The sequence below is a fragment of the Lemur catta genome, chromosome 9, assembly GCF_020740605.2.
Source record: "Lemur catta isolate mLemCat1 chromosome 9, mLemCat1.pri, whole genome shotgun sequence".
Taxonomy (NCBI): domain Eukaryota; kingdom Metazoa; phylum Chordata; class Mammalia; order Primates; family Lemuridae; genus Lemur; species Lemur catta.
In genome coordinates, this window is record NC_059136.1 from 100,199,545 (window position 1) to 100,216,836 (window position 17,292).

Here is a 17,292-nt window from a genome sequence, read left to right on the forward strand (position 1 = left end):
GTGGGTGTTGGCATTTGCTTACCGTTCTCTCCCTCCGGGCCCCTGCTGGGGAAGGGCTGCGAGGACATTTCTCGGCCTTGGGGGTCGCTGACTCGAGGCAGCGACGAGTCTCCGGGGCGCCGCAGCACTGAGCGCAGCCCCGCGGGGCAGGAGCGAGATGCTCGGGGGTGTCACCCCTGGGCCTGGGCCCTGAGCGCGACACCAGCGCGAGGGGAGGGCCTGTCTGCGTGTGACCCGAGCGAGGTGGCACGGGCCGGTGGGGGAGGGCGGGAGACGGGCACAGGAAAGCCAGTGGGCTCCACGGCCTGGAATTGTCGCTGGAGTCGAAGGATTGCGACGGGGAGTTGCAGGATGAGGAGCCGGACGGCGGAGGCGGCCGCTGCAGCAGGAGCGGGCGTGGGCAGAGGAGGCGGCGGCAGGAGGGCCGGGCCGCCCCCAGGGAGCCGCAGAGCGGGGCCGAGGCGAGGGGGCCCGGACGGCCGACCCTGACGGCTGGGCTCACCGCAGCCGCGGGGACCCGCGGGGACGCGGGCTCCCCGGTAACAAGAGGTTCACCTCGCAGGAGGGGCTCTACAAGCCGCGCTCAGTGGGCGACAGCCTGGCGGGGCCCCAGCTTCAGAGGGCTCAGCGCGGGTGCAGCCGCCAGGCCGTGCCAGGTGCGGGGGTGAAGGCCACAGTGCGCAGGGACCGAGCGGGGGCTTAGGCCTAGGGGTGGGGGCCTCCTAGGCTGGGCAGGGTGCAGGGAAGGCCCGGTGGTTCCGGGGCTCCGCACCCCAAGTCTCTAAGGGCCCACAAAGGGTGCACTGGCTCAGGAAGGGGTGGCAGTTGGGTCAGCCGAGGGAAGCGTGTCCGAGACATTGGAAACGTGCCCAGGGCCACATGACAGCCAAAGCGGAAAAGGAAGGAAGGGGAGGAACAAAAAAAAAAAAAAGTAAATGTGGCCCATTTTGCTCTACTGGCTTACCTGTAGAATATTCCCATTATCTGATTTCATTATATTTGCTATTCATTTACGGATGCCTTTACTTTTTTAGTTTTCACAGCATGTCTCGTTTTGTTTTAACATATGGTTTATCAATTACACCTCTTAATACTATTCCAGATTAATAATAATCAACAATACTCATACAGCACAGACTGCATCGGAGAGTTCTAAACTGCTTTAGGTGTAAACTCACTGCATCCTTACAGCTACCTTATGAAGTAAGCACGGTTATCCAGATCAACAGATGAGAAAACTGCCGCACAGAATTATAGAGTCATTCACCCACGTCACAGAGACAGGACGTAATAAATTGGGGATGGCAACCAGGTAATTTGATTCTCGAAACTTTTCCTCAGATATTTCTTATGAGTTTAATTTTGTTCTTATAGACAATTTTTATATAACATTAATATTAAAATATTTCCACTGAGATCTACAAAAAAATAGAAATCACCAGATATCTTATCATTAGCAGATTGGTAGTGTAGATTTTTCCTAACAAAAATGAGATCCTTGAGCCTTTTTTCTTTGTTTTCTATCTCAAAAGTATCTATATGTCTTTAATCTTATAGATAACTGTGAATGTCATAATTTTTGTATGCAAGTGTAAGATTACTGCAGTTATTTTTATAAAGTGAATGTAAATTATGAGCATTACATAGCATTAAAATTCTTCTTATATAAGAAAAAGAGTAAGTCACCAGATATTTGACAGGCTGTGTTGTTATCCAGGAGCAATTCACATTAATCAAATGGTTAAGTATACAATCTCTCCCTAAGTGACATATAAAATTCCCTGTTAGTTTCCAGTCCCTTCTTTCAGGAGTTAATTCTGTTTTACTCTTCCCTAAACTCATTGCTGAAGGCCCAGTGTGAGTTCTCATTTTATTCTTTGGTAAATTGTTTATTTCTTGTTCCTGTCACCTTTTTGGGAGATGTTTAGACCATCACAGACTTTCATTATTTCATTTCCCCTGAAGTTCAGTCCCTAATCTGTCAGTTGTGTTGTGGTTTTGGAACTTGTTATGGTTAGTGTCATGTGCCCGCTTTGCCAGGCTACAGCACCAGCTATTTAACCAAAAGCTAACCTTGATGTTGCTGTCGAGGTGCTTTGTCAATATGGTTAGTAGACACAATTAGTTGACTTTAAAGGAGATTATCCTTGAAAATGTGAAAGGCCTTAGAAGCAAACACTGAGGTTTCCCAGAGAAGAAATTCTGCATCATGTTGGCATCACTGATCCTGCCTGAGCTGCCAGCCTCTCCCGATTTCAAACCTGACAACTCCCTCAATCATGGGAGCTGATTCCTCTACATAAATCTCTCATATATGTGTATATCTAGATGTATCTCCGATTGCTCTGTTTCTCCAGCGAGCCCTACTGATACGGTACTCTTTTTGTTTCACTTCATTTCTTCTTATTCATTTCTGAACTCAGGAAAATATATTCATAACTGCAACTGTTGGTTGTCACTTGCCTATAAATCAATATGAAGAGCTCCATTTTTTAAATTTTCATTTAAAATAACCCTGGCCTAGAAGGCAGGGTAAATATTCTAGGTGACATATCAGCCAAAGGTCTCTTAGATTAAATTGCACTACAACTTTTAAAATATTTTGGGTTCCATCTTTATAGTACAATAAAATACCTTCAAGACACAGGCACTGTTACAACCTTGCCATTCTTTTGCTGTCTGTCCTCTAAACCACAAGGAAGTATAAACTCAAACATACAAATCATCATTTAGACCTCACTTTCCTATGTAATGGTAAACAATATTTGTTTATTGTATATTTCATTTCATATTGCCTCTCTTTCACTTCAGATGATCACAGCCATCTTTAGACACATCCAAGAATGGGGTAGATGTTGACAGCATTTAGCCTAAAGTCATGTTTTCAAAATCAACAAGGAGTGTTTTTGTTTTTGTTTTAATTAGTGTGTTCAGGAAATCCTCTCTGAGATGTAAAATTTGAAACCCAGATGAAATGAGACAGCTTAGTATGACAAGATATGGAAGAAGAGAATTCTAGGAAAAGGGAAGTAGAAATATAAAAATCCTTAAGTGTAATAAACTTAGTTGGAAATTGAGAAAACTTTATTTTCTTCTATATTAATTGGTTTTTGATATGTGATCTTTGTTGGATTTGGTGCCCCTCTTATATGTGGCTTGTTTCCTACAGATACTGGTCAGGTATGATCATTTAGATTCTCAGGTGAAGCTCTAAAATCTAAATTTTACCTTTAATCTAAACTCTTTATAGAACAACATTGATATCTTGGCATAATTACTACATCAAAATGAAAAATTTTTGTCTTGTAATACATGCAGGGCCTTAGTGTCCTTGTTGGACTCTGGTGATGGTGTGGGAGGATTGGATCCGCAGGCATAGCCGATGTCCACAGTGGGACGGCATCTTCGGTATTAGCCTGCCCCCCCTGGACACAAAGTAAGCACAGCCCTTTCCTGATCCTCTGATCTAAAAACAAACACAAACACATATGGAACTCTCCAGGGTTGGAACTTCAACTTCAAGTGTACCTTTTTGTTTCTTAAGTGCAAAGATTAAAAATTCTTTTTTTTTTTTTTAGATTTCTATTAGTTTCTTACTACTCTTTAAACCAATTACCACAAAGTTAGTGGCTGAAAACAACACAAATTTATTATCTTTTACAGTCTTACAGTCCTGAAGGTCAGAAGTCTGAAACAGGTTTTACAGAGCAAAATCAAGGTGTTGGCGGAGCTATGGAGGAAAATCTGCTCCCTGCTTTTTCCAGCTTCTGGGTGCTGGCTGGATTCACACTCATGTCACTCTGATTCATACTTTTGTTTTTACATCTCCTCTGACTCCTTTGCCTTCATCCTTTCATGGTAAGACCACATAATTATACTGGGCCCACATGGATAATCCATGCTATTTTCCTGTCCTTGGGCTCGCCACAAGATTTGATGTACTTTAATTTGCCTTTTCATGTATTAGCTGCTGGTCAACAGTGGATAGCTGTCTTCCCCCATGCTCGCCTCTCTCTCCTGCTGCTTCCTGCCTGGTACTATTTCCAGATTCTACCTGAGTGTGAACACATTTTTATGTCCTTTCTTTCTCACCTGCTTTATTGGGTCCATTAATTATTCACTGTTCATGTCTGCTGGTGGCACTCCTTCTAGTTTTAAAATGGTGAAATAAATTAAATTTTATTTTTATATGTATCCATTTATTCCAATAGAACTTTGAGAGAGAAAGGTGCTAAAAATATGTATCTCATAAACTATATTGAGTAGGAAGGTAATATGTTTGATATGGCAAAAAAGGAGCTTTGTTCAAAAATTTCTCCGTTTCCATGAATACAGCATTGAAAGCTATTAAACAGACTAGATAAAAGCATTATTTCAGAACTAGGAAAGGATTAACTTGTTTTTGATAATGAGTATTTCTGAAAATCAGTCTTTCATTACATAATAGGTATGACTTTACTTCTAGTAATTTAATAGATGGCTTTAAATGAATGTATTGGTTTCCATATAACATTTGCTGTTTATGCTTTGGAACTAAAACTTTAAAGAAGAATTATTCTTCAGGGATATGTTGCTATAGTCTCTGATGCCTGTGCACGTCACATACACATAAACACACTTGCACACAAGCACCCTTCAGAAAACTCTGTCATTTATATACGATTTCAAGGATGATCTTTCACTTTTATTACCTATAGAGTTCAATTACCCTAAATGAAGTCTATAACTCTCCATGGCATGGACAGGCTTATCTCTATAAAACATTTTGTAGGTCTATTAATTTAAACAGCTGCCATAGACTGACAGTTAGGAAATATTTTTCAAGAGCATTCTTTATTGCTTCAACTTTTTGCCATTGCATCTCAAAACAATAAAATCACAAATAATCAAGGATGACCCAATGCAGTAGCAATACCTTTACAACATTTTTTATGTATCTTTACTGTGATAATTTGTATATATCTCACCTTACCATAACACTTTGTGAAGTGTGGTAAATACAGCTGTTATTATTTTCATCAATTCATCTTACTTTTTATTTTTCATTCTTTTGACAGGAGAATATGTATTTATTACTGGAAACTCTTTCTCTTGTGGTTGACTTGAAAATATTCTATTTTCACACTGCCTACAAGATAGGCACATGACCCAACCCTGGTCACCTGGACGTCCCCATAATGCTGGACTCAGTAATTGGTTTGATATTCACCATATAACCAAGGGAGGAAAATTGGTATCAATACCTAGGGTTTCTGTGGGATAATAAGAAAAATGTGACTAGAAAGACAATATGAGCCTATAGGAACTGTTGTCTTCTTTTTTTCTCCCAGGGCTTATTTGAGAATAAATCCAATACAAAATGCAGAGTGAATAAATAGATTTAGATTCCTGGTTATATTATTTGAAACCCTAAATCCATCTATTCCTGAAAACTCCCAACTTGAACTTCCTGATTTAATGAGTCAATAAATTCCTTTTTTTGTGAGCTAGTTTGAAGATGAATTTCTCTCATTTGCATCTGAAATAGTATTGTCTAACAGAACTGATAGTAGTAGTTGTGGTTACAAGATTGACACTGAAATTGGGAATTGTCTGAGTGGAAATGTTCCAGATTCCCACATCCTGACTACGAGGTGGTCATCGTTTTCAGATGGTGACAAAGTGGCTGGTAAAACTGTTGTGTAGTGGTTGCTGGCACTGAGGCTGCTCACATACGCAATCTAGAATTTTAGAGGGTCGGGGAACAGGGCAGACTACTCTAGTAACCTGTGAAGCAAAACGGATGACATCGCACTGACAACAAAGCTAACATCCATGTTCCCAGGTGCGATGCAGCAAGGCACGTTGCTGAGGGACTGGTACCCGCAGGAACTGCATCCAGTCTGCGCTTGAACTCAGTCTTCCATGTCAGCATAGTTGTTTCACATATGAAACCTGAAAGTTCAATGGTTTGCAATAGTTGTTTACTTCAACTGTCTTACATTTTCCAGAAATTTCTTAGATTCTCATAAAATGTTGCTACTTTCCAAGCTCTTCATACACATCCAAATTTGTGGGCTTATAAGTGTCTCAAATCCTCTGCTATATAAAAATTCCATAATCAGATGTTTAGAAAAATAAAACTCCTATTCTGATTTCAGAAAGGATGTGATGAAAATAAACAGTGGGCATGTGATTGGTAATGTTTTGCATCATATAATAATAATACCAGACAGAAGATAAGCCCCCAGAAGATACATACAATTGACTACCCTACTATCTTGTTTACTATGAAAAAAATTGGAGAATTGGAACCTACATAAACATACATCAAAATATGCTTCCTAAAGAAAAAAAATAAAGAAGCTTGAGATGTCCAGTTTTTCTGTATGATTTATATCTTGGCTTTTAGAAGATATTAATAATATAATTTTCAAAAATATTGTATTAGTGTTCTCCAGAGAAACAGAATAGGAGAATATATACACACATATATATCCATATATGTACACACACACAAAGACACACACTTTAGAGTGTGCATATATATAAAGAGTGTGTGCGTTTGTGTACATATTATAGAGTGTGTATATACAGAGAGTATATATATGTTACAGAGATTATGTATATGTGTATATATGTATGTATGCAATATGGAGATACCTTAAAGAGCCACAAGTATAACTACCATTTGATCCAGTAATCCCATTACTGGGCATCTCCCCCAAAGAACAAAAGACATTCTATAAAAAAGACATCTGCACTCCAATGTTTATAGCAACACAATTCACAATTGCAAAGATGTGGAAACAACCCAAGTGCCCAGCAATACATGAGTGGATTAATAAAATGTAGCATATGTATACCATGGAGTACTACTCAGCTATAAGAAACCATGGTGATATAGCACCTCTTGTATTTCCCAGGATAGAGCTGGAACCCATTCTACTAAGTGAATTATCCCAAGAATGAAAAAATAAGCACCACATGTACTCACCATCAAATTGGTTTTAACTGACCAACACCTAAGTGCACATTTAGGAATGACATTCATTAGGTGTTGGGCAGATGGGAGACGGGGAGGGGATGAGTGTATACATACATAATGAGTGTGGTGTGCACCATCTGGGAGATGGACATGCTTGAAGCTCTGACTTGGGTGGGGGGGGGCAAGGGCAATATACGTAACCTAAACTTTTGTACCCCCATAATATGCTGAAGTAAATTTTTTTTAAATTTATTTCTTAATATACACATACAATCATCAAAGAAGATAGTACGTACTATGGGATATAAAGAAGAGAAACAACATATATTTTACATGGAGATACCATGGCATAGGGGACAGAGAGAAGAGGTGGGAACCAGGTAGGTCTCCATCCAGGTGTTGGCTGTGTGACCTTAGGTGGGGAGAGTCGGCCTTTCACAGAGCTTTAAAATGTCCAGCAGGGCGTCTTACATAATATTTACCTCAATGAACATAATTTTGAAATGACTGTCTTTTTTTCCACTAAACAAGGTAAAAGCTCCCATCTTGGGTGTGGAGTTCGTGGCAGGGGTGGCTGAGGCCGTGGGGAAGGGAGCGGCCCTGGCGGGCAGCCTGAGGTTTGCTCTGGCACCAGGGAGTTCCCTCATCGCTGCTCTGCCCTGTGGACGTGCCTCCATCCTGACTGAGGAGGACATATCCTTGGCTGTGTAGACTACATGAAGCCCTGACTGACAATAATGAGAAAAGTCAACATGTATTGTCCCCTACTATTTGCCAAGCACCATCCCAAGCCATTTACTTTTATTAATTTACTTAAATCTCCAAGTTGGGTACTACCAATAGTTCCAATTTACTAATGCATTGCTGGAGGCACAGAGAAACGCAGTATTTGGACAGCATTGCACAGCGTGTACAGGGTGGAGCTGTGACGCCCACCCAGCAGTCTGGCACTGAAGCTTGCACTCTTACCCACCGCGTTTGCATAGTGTGTGTTTGTGTGTGTGTGTGTGTATGTGTGTGTGTGTGTGTGTGTGTGTTTGAGATTTCCAGGTAGCTGTATGTTTCCGTAGCACTCATATTTTCATTTCCTTCATGCAATACTGATAGCCTATTTCTTTAAAAAAAAAAAAAAAAAAAAGACAGAGAAAGAGAGAGGATTAAGTAAAGTCATATCCAAAATTACAAAGGCTTAAAAAGTATTGAGTAAAAAGAAAGATACAGGAGACCAAAAGAAGCAAGCTTAAAGTACACAGAATTTGTGTTCCTGAGAAACAATGAAGTCAATAGAGCTGAATAATGTTTCGATACACGCTTCAAGGAGACTTTCCCGAAGTACCCGGGCACCGCCACGCAGTGAGACACGGGCCGGTGAAACGCTGGTGCCGGCGCAGGGAGAGCCCGCTCATCTGGGCAGAAATAATCAACTCAAAAAAAAAAAAAAAAATTTGAGCTTCTCTTTTCATTTTGTTCAGCGCAGCGTTCAAACCCAGCAAGCACGGCAGAGACCCTCGGCAGGAGCTCACGGCCACAGGCCCGGGGCGGGCGTCCTCCCCGGCTTGGGGGCCGCGTGTGCGTGGTGCCCGCTGGGCGAGACCCCGCGGGACCGGGTGGGGTCTAGATCCTGGGACCGGCAGTGTCACGCTACTGCTTCACAACACCTATGCTGTCTTTTCATTTAGTGTTCTCCGTGTTTGGTTATTTAAACTTCCTTTTATGGTTCTTCTGTTTCTTCCTGTGTGCAGCCATCGTTCTCGCCACGTTCGGCCACCTGTTTGGCCGTAACTGTCCCAGCTCTCAGTTGTGTATGTCCACCCTCTCTCCACGGTTGGCCTCTTCCTCGTCCTCCTGTTTCTCGCTGGCTCCTTCCTCTTCCAGGCGGCCTCGATGTCCGTCTCCTGCTCCCAGATTTTCCCGCCACCATTCCCATTAGCTTGTGCATCTCTTCTCCTGCCCCCGCTTCCTTCCTTTGCTCACACGCTGCACGGACATCTGGGAGTGGTGACTGCTAAGGTTCATATGTTGTGTCGGAAACTCAGTCCCCGATGCAATAGTGTTGAGAGGCCGCACCTTCAAGAGGTGATGAGGTCATGAAGTCCCTGCCCTGTGAGTGGATTAGTGCCCTTAGTTATCTCAGGAGTGGCTTCCTGATCAAAACGCTGAGTTTGGCCTCCTTCCTCTCTCTGAGTGTCTTTTCTCACCATGTGATGCCTTCCATAGGTCGTGGGCACCTCAGCCATGGACGTCCTCACCTCCAGAACTGTAAGAACTAAATCCCAGCAAGCAGCTGTCTGGCTGGCGTGGCGCACCAGTGGTCCAGACCACGCACTCGAAACAGTATCGAGGTCTGAAGGCTCAGGCTGAAACGCATCACTAGTGGTTATAGAAGTTTGAATGGACTTCAGAGGAGCAAAGCAGGCAAAGAGTAATAGAATGGAAGGCATTGATTTGAAGAGAGAGAATAAGAGTAAAGAGTGCTATTCACGGTATTGAAATCATATTAGAGTCTTAACTTTGAAATTATTTTTGGCTGAATAACTTGTGTTTTAATTTAGTCTTCACATTAGAAATGGGCTGACCCATATACATAGGTTATTTTTAAAAGTTATAATTTTCAAGTTATCATCTAGGACTTTTAGATATAAACTATGCACTTGTATATTTCTTGTGATAAAATAATTACCCTGTATCTGGTTCTAACATACATTTTGAACCTAAGTATCTAAGGATTGGGCTTCTGGTAGAGTAGCACCAAGGTAAAACCAAAATATTCTATGAAATGCTGCTCAAAAGTCAACCAGATGTTTTGGACCCTGTAATAAACTAAAAATTCTGATTTGGGGAAAAATGCATTACAACAATTGGAGAACCAGTTATCCAGCCATATAGAGTGACTTCATTAAGTTGAAGAAGTTTTTAAAAAAACCTAATACAATTGTTAACAGAGAATATGATTTATTATGCTCTGCAGATAGCCACATTTCTAACGAATTGGGTGGCATTTTTGATATGCATAAAGGAGGTTAATGCCACAGCACATACATAAGCAATTCAAAAATGCTGTTTAGTAGAACCATCTAAATTTTTAAAACTTGTGACATGAATCTGGATAAAAAGAAAAAGTATGTGATTTCATGCAGCAGGGAAAGTAGAGCCAGGGACCTCAGACCTGAGATATCACCATGGACTTAGGGGCCAGAACTGAGGCAGGTGTAACCCCACCTGAAGTGGGACGGGCAAGTTGCACAATCTCAGGTTGTTGATGCTCTACCAACCTGAGTCTATGTGGGGCCTCATCCTGCTAGTGTCCTGCCAATTCAGAATGGTGAACCTTAAGCATTTAATCGACCTTTTCCCAATTCACCCTAAGACTTTGGGGGTGTCTCTCTTGTAATTAATCTGTGTTGGAAAAGAAAGTCTGGAACATGAACTTGCAGTCAGTAACCTGTAACAGAGCCACAACTAGGAAAATTAGAGTAGTAGTAATCACTTGTTTAAGTCAGGTAAACAGCTGCACCTTATGTACCCCTTAAGTGGCAAAGAAACTGTTTTAGTCTTCTGAAAATTATCACTGTGAGTGCTATAATTCAGAATCTAACGTCTCTTACTTAGAATTCACACAAGAACCAAAAACAAACAAACAAACAAAAAGAATGATGCCTTTTCTTCCAATGTCTGTCATTTGGAGTCAGCAAGGTTCCAGTGTGGAAGGATAATTCCCCAATTTAAGGGACTATTAATTGTCCAAGCTTGCTCTACAGGTGACAAAGAAGCCCTCTTGGCACTAGCCACAAAAGCAGTCTTCCAGATGGAAATTGTAAGGTTTTTGGATGCTGGGTGCCAGAGAAAGAAAGATGAGCAGAGTTTAAAGGGTTAAGCAATGAGGCTTTATTGGAGCACTCCCAGGTGAGGGTAATAGGTCCCAAGGGAGGGGCCAAGGGAGGTTGCTGGGTCCCAGGAGAAACCAGGTACTCGAGAAGTCGCACCACCCAGGACTGAGGCAGGGGTTCTTATAGGGGGGAGTTGGGGAGGACTTTTTTTGGGAAGAGTGGCAGGTGCTGTTTTCGGCCCAGTGCCTAGGTCACAGAAAGCAGGATGTGGTTGAGCCTGGGCTGGGGTGTTCAGCTAGCAATGACAGGATGTAACTCTGAGGCAGGCTTTTGCCTACCACTGCAGAGAGTAATCTGCCTTTAGCAAAATTTCTATTTTTTATTGGGGAGGGGGTTCCCACCACCAGCCTTACAGAAATAATATGCTAATATTAATGAATTGAACCTCTGAGGACATGTGCATAATTACCTAGGTACAATTCATGCAAAGAACAGGCAGGACTGGTACGCAGCAGCTACTGGGTCAAGGACAATTAATTCTCACCGTCCCATTGGAAGGAGCAGATCAAGGAGGGGTAGGTGAGGCTTATGTCCCATTGCATTGTCAATGAATGGTGACATAGATAAATACCAGGCATTGTTGACAGAAGTGTTAGCACTGACAGAAGTGTCGACAGCAGGACAGAAGTGTGGAGAGAGCAGGAATAAAAGAAAACAATGAAATTAATCGGCTCAATTTTAAAATAAAGAGTTGGAAAAATAGGGTAGGAAAATTATAAAGGAAAAGTATTGTGAAAGCTGGGTGTTTTGAGTTAGTAGATGGGAGAGAATAAGATTTTTTTTAAACTTCTGGGGAGTATGTTTCTTTTTCTGATGTTTGAGAAATATAATTTCAAATTAATAACAATCAATTTAACATATGTTTTCACTCTTTGAGAGAATATTTTCTTGCAACAACATTTCTTCTCTGTTGAACCAGTTTATAAGAAGTGTGTACCATAGTCAGTTACAGCTTATTAGGCCTTTGAGAGGAGAGACCATATCTCAAATACATATGTACTGGCCACAGTGTCCATGAAGTACTTTGAATTTGTGAATTCAACTCACAATTATTTTATTACATTGGGTTGGATATTACCAGCTTGATTCTGTTGGTGCAAATTTAATATAGGCCATGTTTTGAGAAGGCAATGATGATATTTTATATCAGTTTTGACTGATATGTAAATGCCCTGGACATTAGTAGTTTTATCTGGAGGTAAAACATTAATAAATGTTTAATAGCTAGATCTTGAGATACTCAACATTGAATTGCCAGAGCTTACAGGCATGTTCAAATGTACTATTATTGTATATACCAACCCATTAATTCAGAATTTTGGGTCTGGTTTTTCCAATGAAGTTCTGCATTGCTGTCAGACCATGCACCTTTTTATCAAGCTCTACCAGCTGTGTGATGTAAATCATCAAAAGCTCTCTTGGCTGTGTTTAAGAATAGCGCATTCTATGAAATCTTTGGCTTCAGCTCTGTCAAGTATTTTATGTGTTCCTACGAACCATATGCTTCCTTTCTCTTCATCCTTTACGTAGCCTGTAGGAGCTACTGTATGTGATTGTCTAAATTTTAAGAGACAATATAGAGCACATACCAGAGTTTCACTTGGAAACATTACTATGGATCATGGCTATGGCTCTCTCCACTTGCGAAAATGGGAGAAGAATTTCATTTATGATTCAGAGAGTGATGATGTTTTGGCCTAAACTCTATCCTGGAATAGATATTATTTTGTATTTGTTAGTTTATCCTGGCCATAGGAACTATTTTATTTCAGCTACTACCCACATGTAGTCTTTCACAATAAGATTGAATGGTTGAAACAATAATTTTAAGCTACCCGTTACTCTCCCTTCATATCTTAAATGAGATGAAACTTGTGATTTTTTTTTTTTTTTTTTTTGAGACAGAGTCTCATTTTGTTGCCCGGGCTAGAGTGAGTGCCATGGCGTCAGCCTAGCTCACAGCAACCTCAAACTCCTGGGCTTAAGCGATCCTACTGCCTCAGCCTCCCCAGTAGCTGGAACTACTGGCATGCGCCACCATGCCCAGCTAATTTTTTCTATATATATTTTTAGTTGTCCAGATAATTTCTTTCTATTTTTAGTAGAGACTGGGTCTCGCTCAGGCTGGTCTCGAACTCCTGACCTCGAGCAATCCACCTGCCTTGGCCTCCCAGAGTGCTAGGATTACAGGTGTGAGCCACCATGCCCGGCCGAAACTTGGGAAAATTTTTGATGGCTCTACTTGAAGAAGGGTGAACAATTAATAATGGATACTGTGTGTGTGTGTGAGAGAGAGAGAGAGAGAGAAAGAGATACCACTTGGAAAGTAAAACCATCATTCTACTATACTTTTCCTATTTTTTCCTATCCTTAACTATGTAATCTCAGCACAATGATGAAAACATAATTTACAGATACAAAATACCTTTTCTATTTATATAATCAACAGAGACATTGCTTATATACACCTTGGAGCTAGCAAAATATGCTCTTGTATAAGACCATCAATTCCTAACTCTCACCATATACAAAAATCAAATCCAGATGGATTAAAACTGTAAACATAACACTTGAAACTATAAAAATACTTACAAGAAAACCTAGGGAAAACACTTCTGGATATTGGCCGAGGCAAAGAATTCATGACTAAGACCTGAAAAGCACAGCCAACAAAACCAAAAATAAACAAATGGGACTTAATTATTTAGATTGGTGCAAAAGCAATTGTGGTTTTAGCATTGTTGAAATTTGACATTTGATATTGGAATACATTCTTAAATAAATGTGATTATGTTATACATCATTTTAACATGCATTTCTCACTTTATTTTTTGCTAGTGACTTATTACTTCCTGTTTATTTGATATTTATTTTAAACTGTGGAAATTATGTTAGACAAAAAGCAAATTTGAGCAATTTTCTTATTCGAGTTCAAAATGGGTCGTAAGGCAGTAGAGACAACTCGCAACATCAACAACACATTTGGCCCAGGAACTGCTAATGAACATACAGTGCAGTGGTGGCTCAAGAGGTTTTGCAAAGGAGATGAGAGCCTTGAAGATGAGGAGTGTAAGGCTGGCCATCAGAATTTGGCAATGACCAACTGATAGCCATCATCAAAGCTGATCCTCTTACAACTACATGAGAAGTTGCCAAAGAACTCTATATCAACCATTCTACAGTCATTTGGCATTTGAAGGAAACTGGAAAGGTGAAAAAGCTTGATAAGTGGGTGCCTCATAAAGCTGCTCCAAAATTTAAAAAATCATCATTTTGAAGTATCGTCTTCTCTTATTGTACACAACAACAAAACACTTCTAGATCGGATTGTGACTTGTGACAAAAAGTGGATTTTATATGAGATGACAACCTGTGACAGGCCCCTCAGTTGTTGCACTAAGAAGCTCCAAAGCCCTTCCCAAAGCCAAACTTGCACCAAAAAAAGGTCATGGTCACTGTTGGTGGTTTACTTCTGGTCTGATCCACTACAGCTTTCTGAATCCCGGCAAAACCATTATATCTGGAAAGTATGCTCAACAAATCGATGAGATGCACTGAAAACTGCAACTCCTGCAGCCAGAATTGGTCAACAGAAAGGGCCCAATTCTTCTCCATGACAATGCCCAACTGTACATCACCTAATCAAAGCTTCAAAAGTTTAAGAAATTGGGCTAAGAAGCTTTGCCTCATCGGCTGTATTCACCTGACCTCTCGCCAACCAGCTACCACTTCTTCAAGCATCTCGACAACTTTTTCCAGGGAAGACCCTTCCACAACCAGCAGGATGCAGAAAATGCTTTCCAAAAGTTCATTGAATCCTGAAGCATGGATTTTTATGCTACAGAAATAAACAAACTTATTTCTCATTGGCAAAACTGTGTAGATTGTAATGGTTTCTATTTTGATTAATGAAGATATTTTTAAGCCTAGTTATAATGATTTAAAATTCATGGTCTGAAACCACAATTACTTTTAATAAACTAAAAAGTTTCTTTACAACAACAAAAAAAAATTAACAGAGTGAACAGACAACCTGTAGAATGGGAGAAAGTATTTACATACTATTCATCTGACCGAGACTAATATCCAGAAAATAGCAGGAACTCAAACTCAGCAGGAATAAAAACAAATAATCCCATTAAAAAGCAGGCAAAAAGCCCCATGAATTGGCAATTTTCAAAGGAAGACACACAAATAACCAACAGTTATAGGAAAAAATGCTCAATGTCACTAATCATCAAAGAGATGCAAATGGAAACCCCAATGAGATACAATCCTATCCCATTCAAAATGGCTATTATTGAAAAGACAAACAACAGATGTTGGCAAGGATACAGAGAAAAGGAAACTCTTTTACACTGTTAGTGGGGATATAATTAGTACAACCTCTGTGGAAAACAACATGGAGATTTCTCAGAGAACTAAAAGTAGACTTACCATTCAATCCATCAATCCCACTGCTGGGGATCTAGTCAAACAAAAAGGAATTCTTATATTGATATTAATATCAAAAAGATACCTGCACACACATGTTTATGAAAGCACTATTCACAATAGCAAAAATATGGAATCACCTTAAGTGTCCATCAGGGAAATAACAGATAAAGAAAATGTGGTGTGTTTACACAATAGAATAGTATTCAGGCATAAAAATGTATGAAATCATATATTTTCCAGCAACAAGGATGGAACTGCCATGATCTTAAGTGAAACAAGGCAGGCACAGAAGGTCAAATATATGGAATGTTCTCACTCATGAGTGGGTGTGGAGAGGTGTGTACACATGGGCATAGAGAGTGGAAGGATGGAAAATGGAGACTTGGAAGGTAAGGGGGTGAGAGAGGTGTGAATGAAGAGAAATTACTTAATGGGTACAGTGTACATTATTTGTGTGACAGATACCCTAAAAGCCCTATCTTGACCACTACACAATCTATGCATATGACAAAATTGCACATGTATCTTATAAATTTTTACAAATGAAAAATATAAGGCCATCAAATTTCTTTAACTTTTAGTCAAACTAAAGTCTTAAATTAACTTAGAAAAATGTGGCTTTTTCTTTATTATTGTTATTCTCCTTTACAGTGGTTTTATTCTCCTTATTTTGTTGAGCATTTAGTTCTTAGTGATCTATGGAAAGAGTTTTTGTTTTGTTTGTTTTTTGGAATTCTCATAAATGAAAAAAGACTAAATGTACTTCATTTAGATTAGATGGTTTCATACCATCTGCTATTTCAATTTAAATAGAATAACAATTGGTCAAAGTTCAATTGAAAATGTAAGGCAGATGCACCGTGGAGAAATTAGTGGGGTAATATTTTTGCTGGTGCTTTTTTTACAACTGATGTAAGGACACCCAGCTATCGCTACTGAAGATTGCTAAGCCTGACCCTGACCAGGGTTTTACTGGTTCCCTGCCACAAGGTTTGTCATCTAGAGAGCAAAGTGACTCATAGGTCACTGCCCTGAGCTCTAGGGAAAGCATCTCCAAAATATAGTATCAGAAAAATGGTGATTTTTTTTTCAATCCTCTTAAAAATCATGTCTTTTTATTCCCTTACTGAAGTTTCATTATCTATTTTTATGTGTAAGCATGATTCAGCTTCTAATTTTTTGTAATTTTAGTGCTACATTAAAAGTACTATAAAAATTCAGCTCAATGTACCAATTTTCCATCTCAAGTTCTGCAGGCAATTTGACCATTCATCAGAGAAATTTCCTACAGTTTGTGACACACCGCAAAGAACAATTAGAGTGCTATCAACATTGGCCTAATAATATAAAAATAACTTCTTGCCTTATAAGCAAATTAATGTAGAATTTTCTATTCCACTTACTTTTAGGACTATGGAGAAAACACCTTTAAAATTAGATTATTAATTTTAAAAATTAGAGTATAATAATAAATTTAAGTATATGTTTCTTATATGCTTAAGTTGAATAATTAAATAGCTTCATCAATCTAATTCTTTACTAGATTTTAGACAGAAGGCCTACACCAAAAAGAATACCACAAGAATGTTGTATCAGGGAAACAGCGAGGAGGAAGATGGAAAAAGAAAGTAGCAAAGAGGGAAAATGGGAGGCAGAAGAGAAGAAGGAAGACAGGGGAGAGACAGAAATATAGGAAAGTAACTTGAAACAACTTAATTTGCACTTATTTTTGTGTTATGTGACAGAATTCCAGAAACAAGTTTAAAAAATCTGGCTTAGTATGGTCTAATCAACTTGAACAATGCCAGGCATACAGTAGGTGCTCAATGAGCATTTATTGAATGAATGACTATTTGGTCAACCCTCTATTGACTACAGATAACTGCAGGTGCATTTGTGCAGATTCACTATTAGAATGGAGAAAACTGTTGTTATTTTCAAATATTAATCAAGTGTGCATGAGTAGTGTGGAATAGGAGCTTCTAACATGAGAAGAGCAGG

At 39.8% G+C, this 17,292-nt stretch overlaps 1 long non-coding RNA gene across 1 annotated transcript; it reads left to right on the forward strand.

Annotated features, from left to right (window-relative positions):
* The first annotated feature begins 1,137 nt into the window (after positions 1 to 1,137).
* LOC123644977 lies at positions 1,138 to 4,222 on the forward strand. The gene is made up of 3 exons (XR_006737339.1): positions 1,138 to 1,312; positions 3,319 to 3,436; positions 3,664 to 4,222. It is a non-coding gene; the product is annotated as an uncharacterized LOC123644977 (long non-coding RNA).
* Positions 4,223 to 17,292: the final 13,070 nt, after the last annotated feature.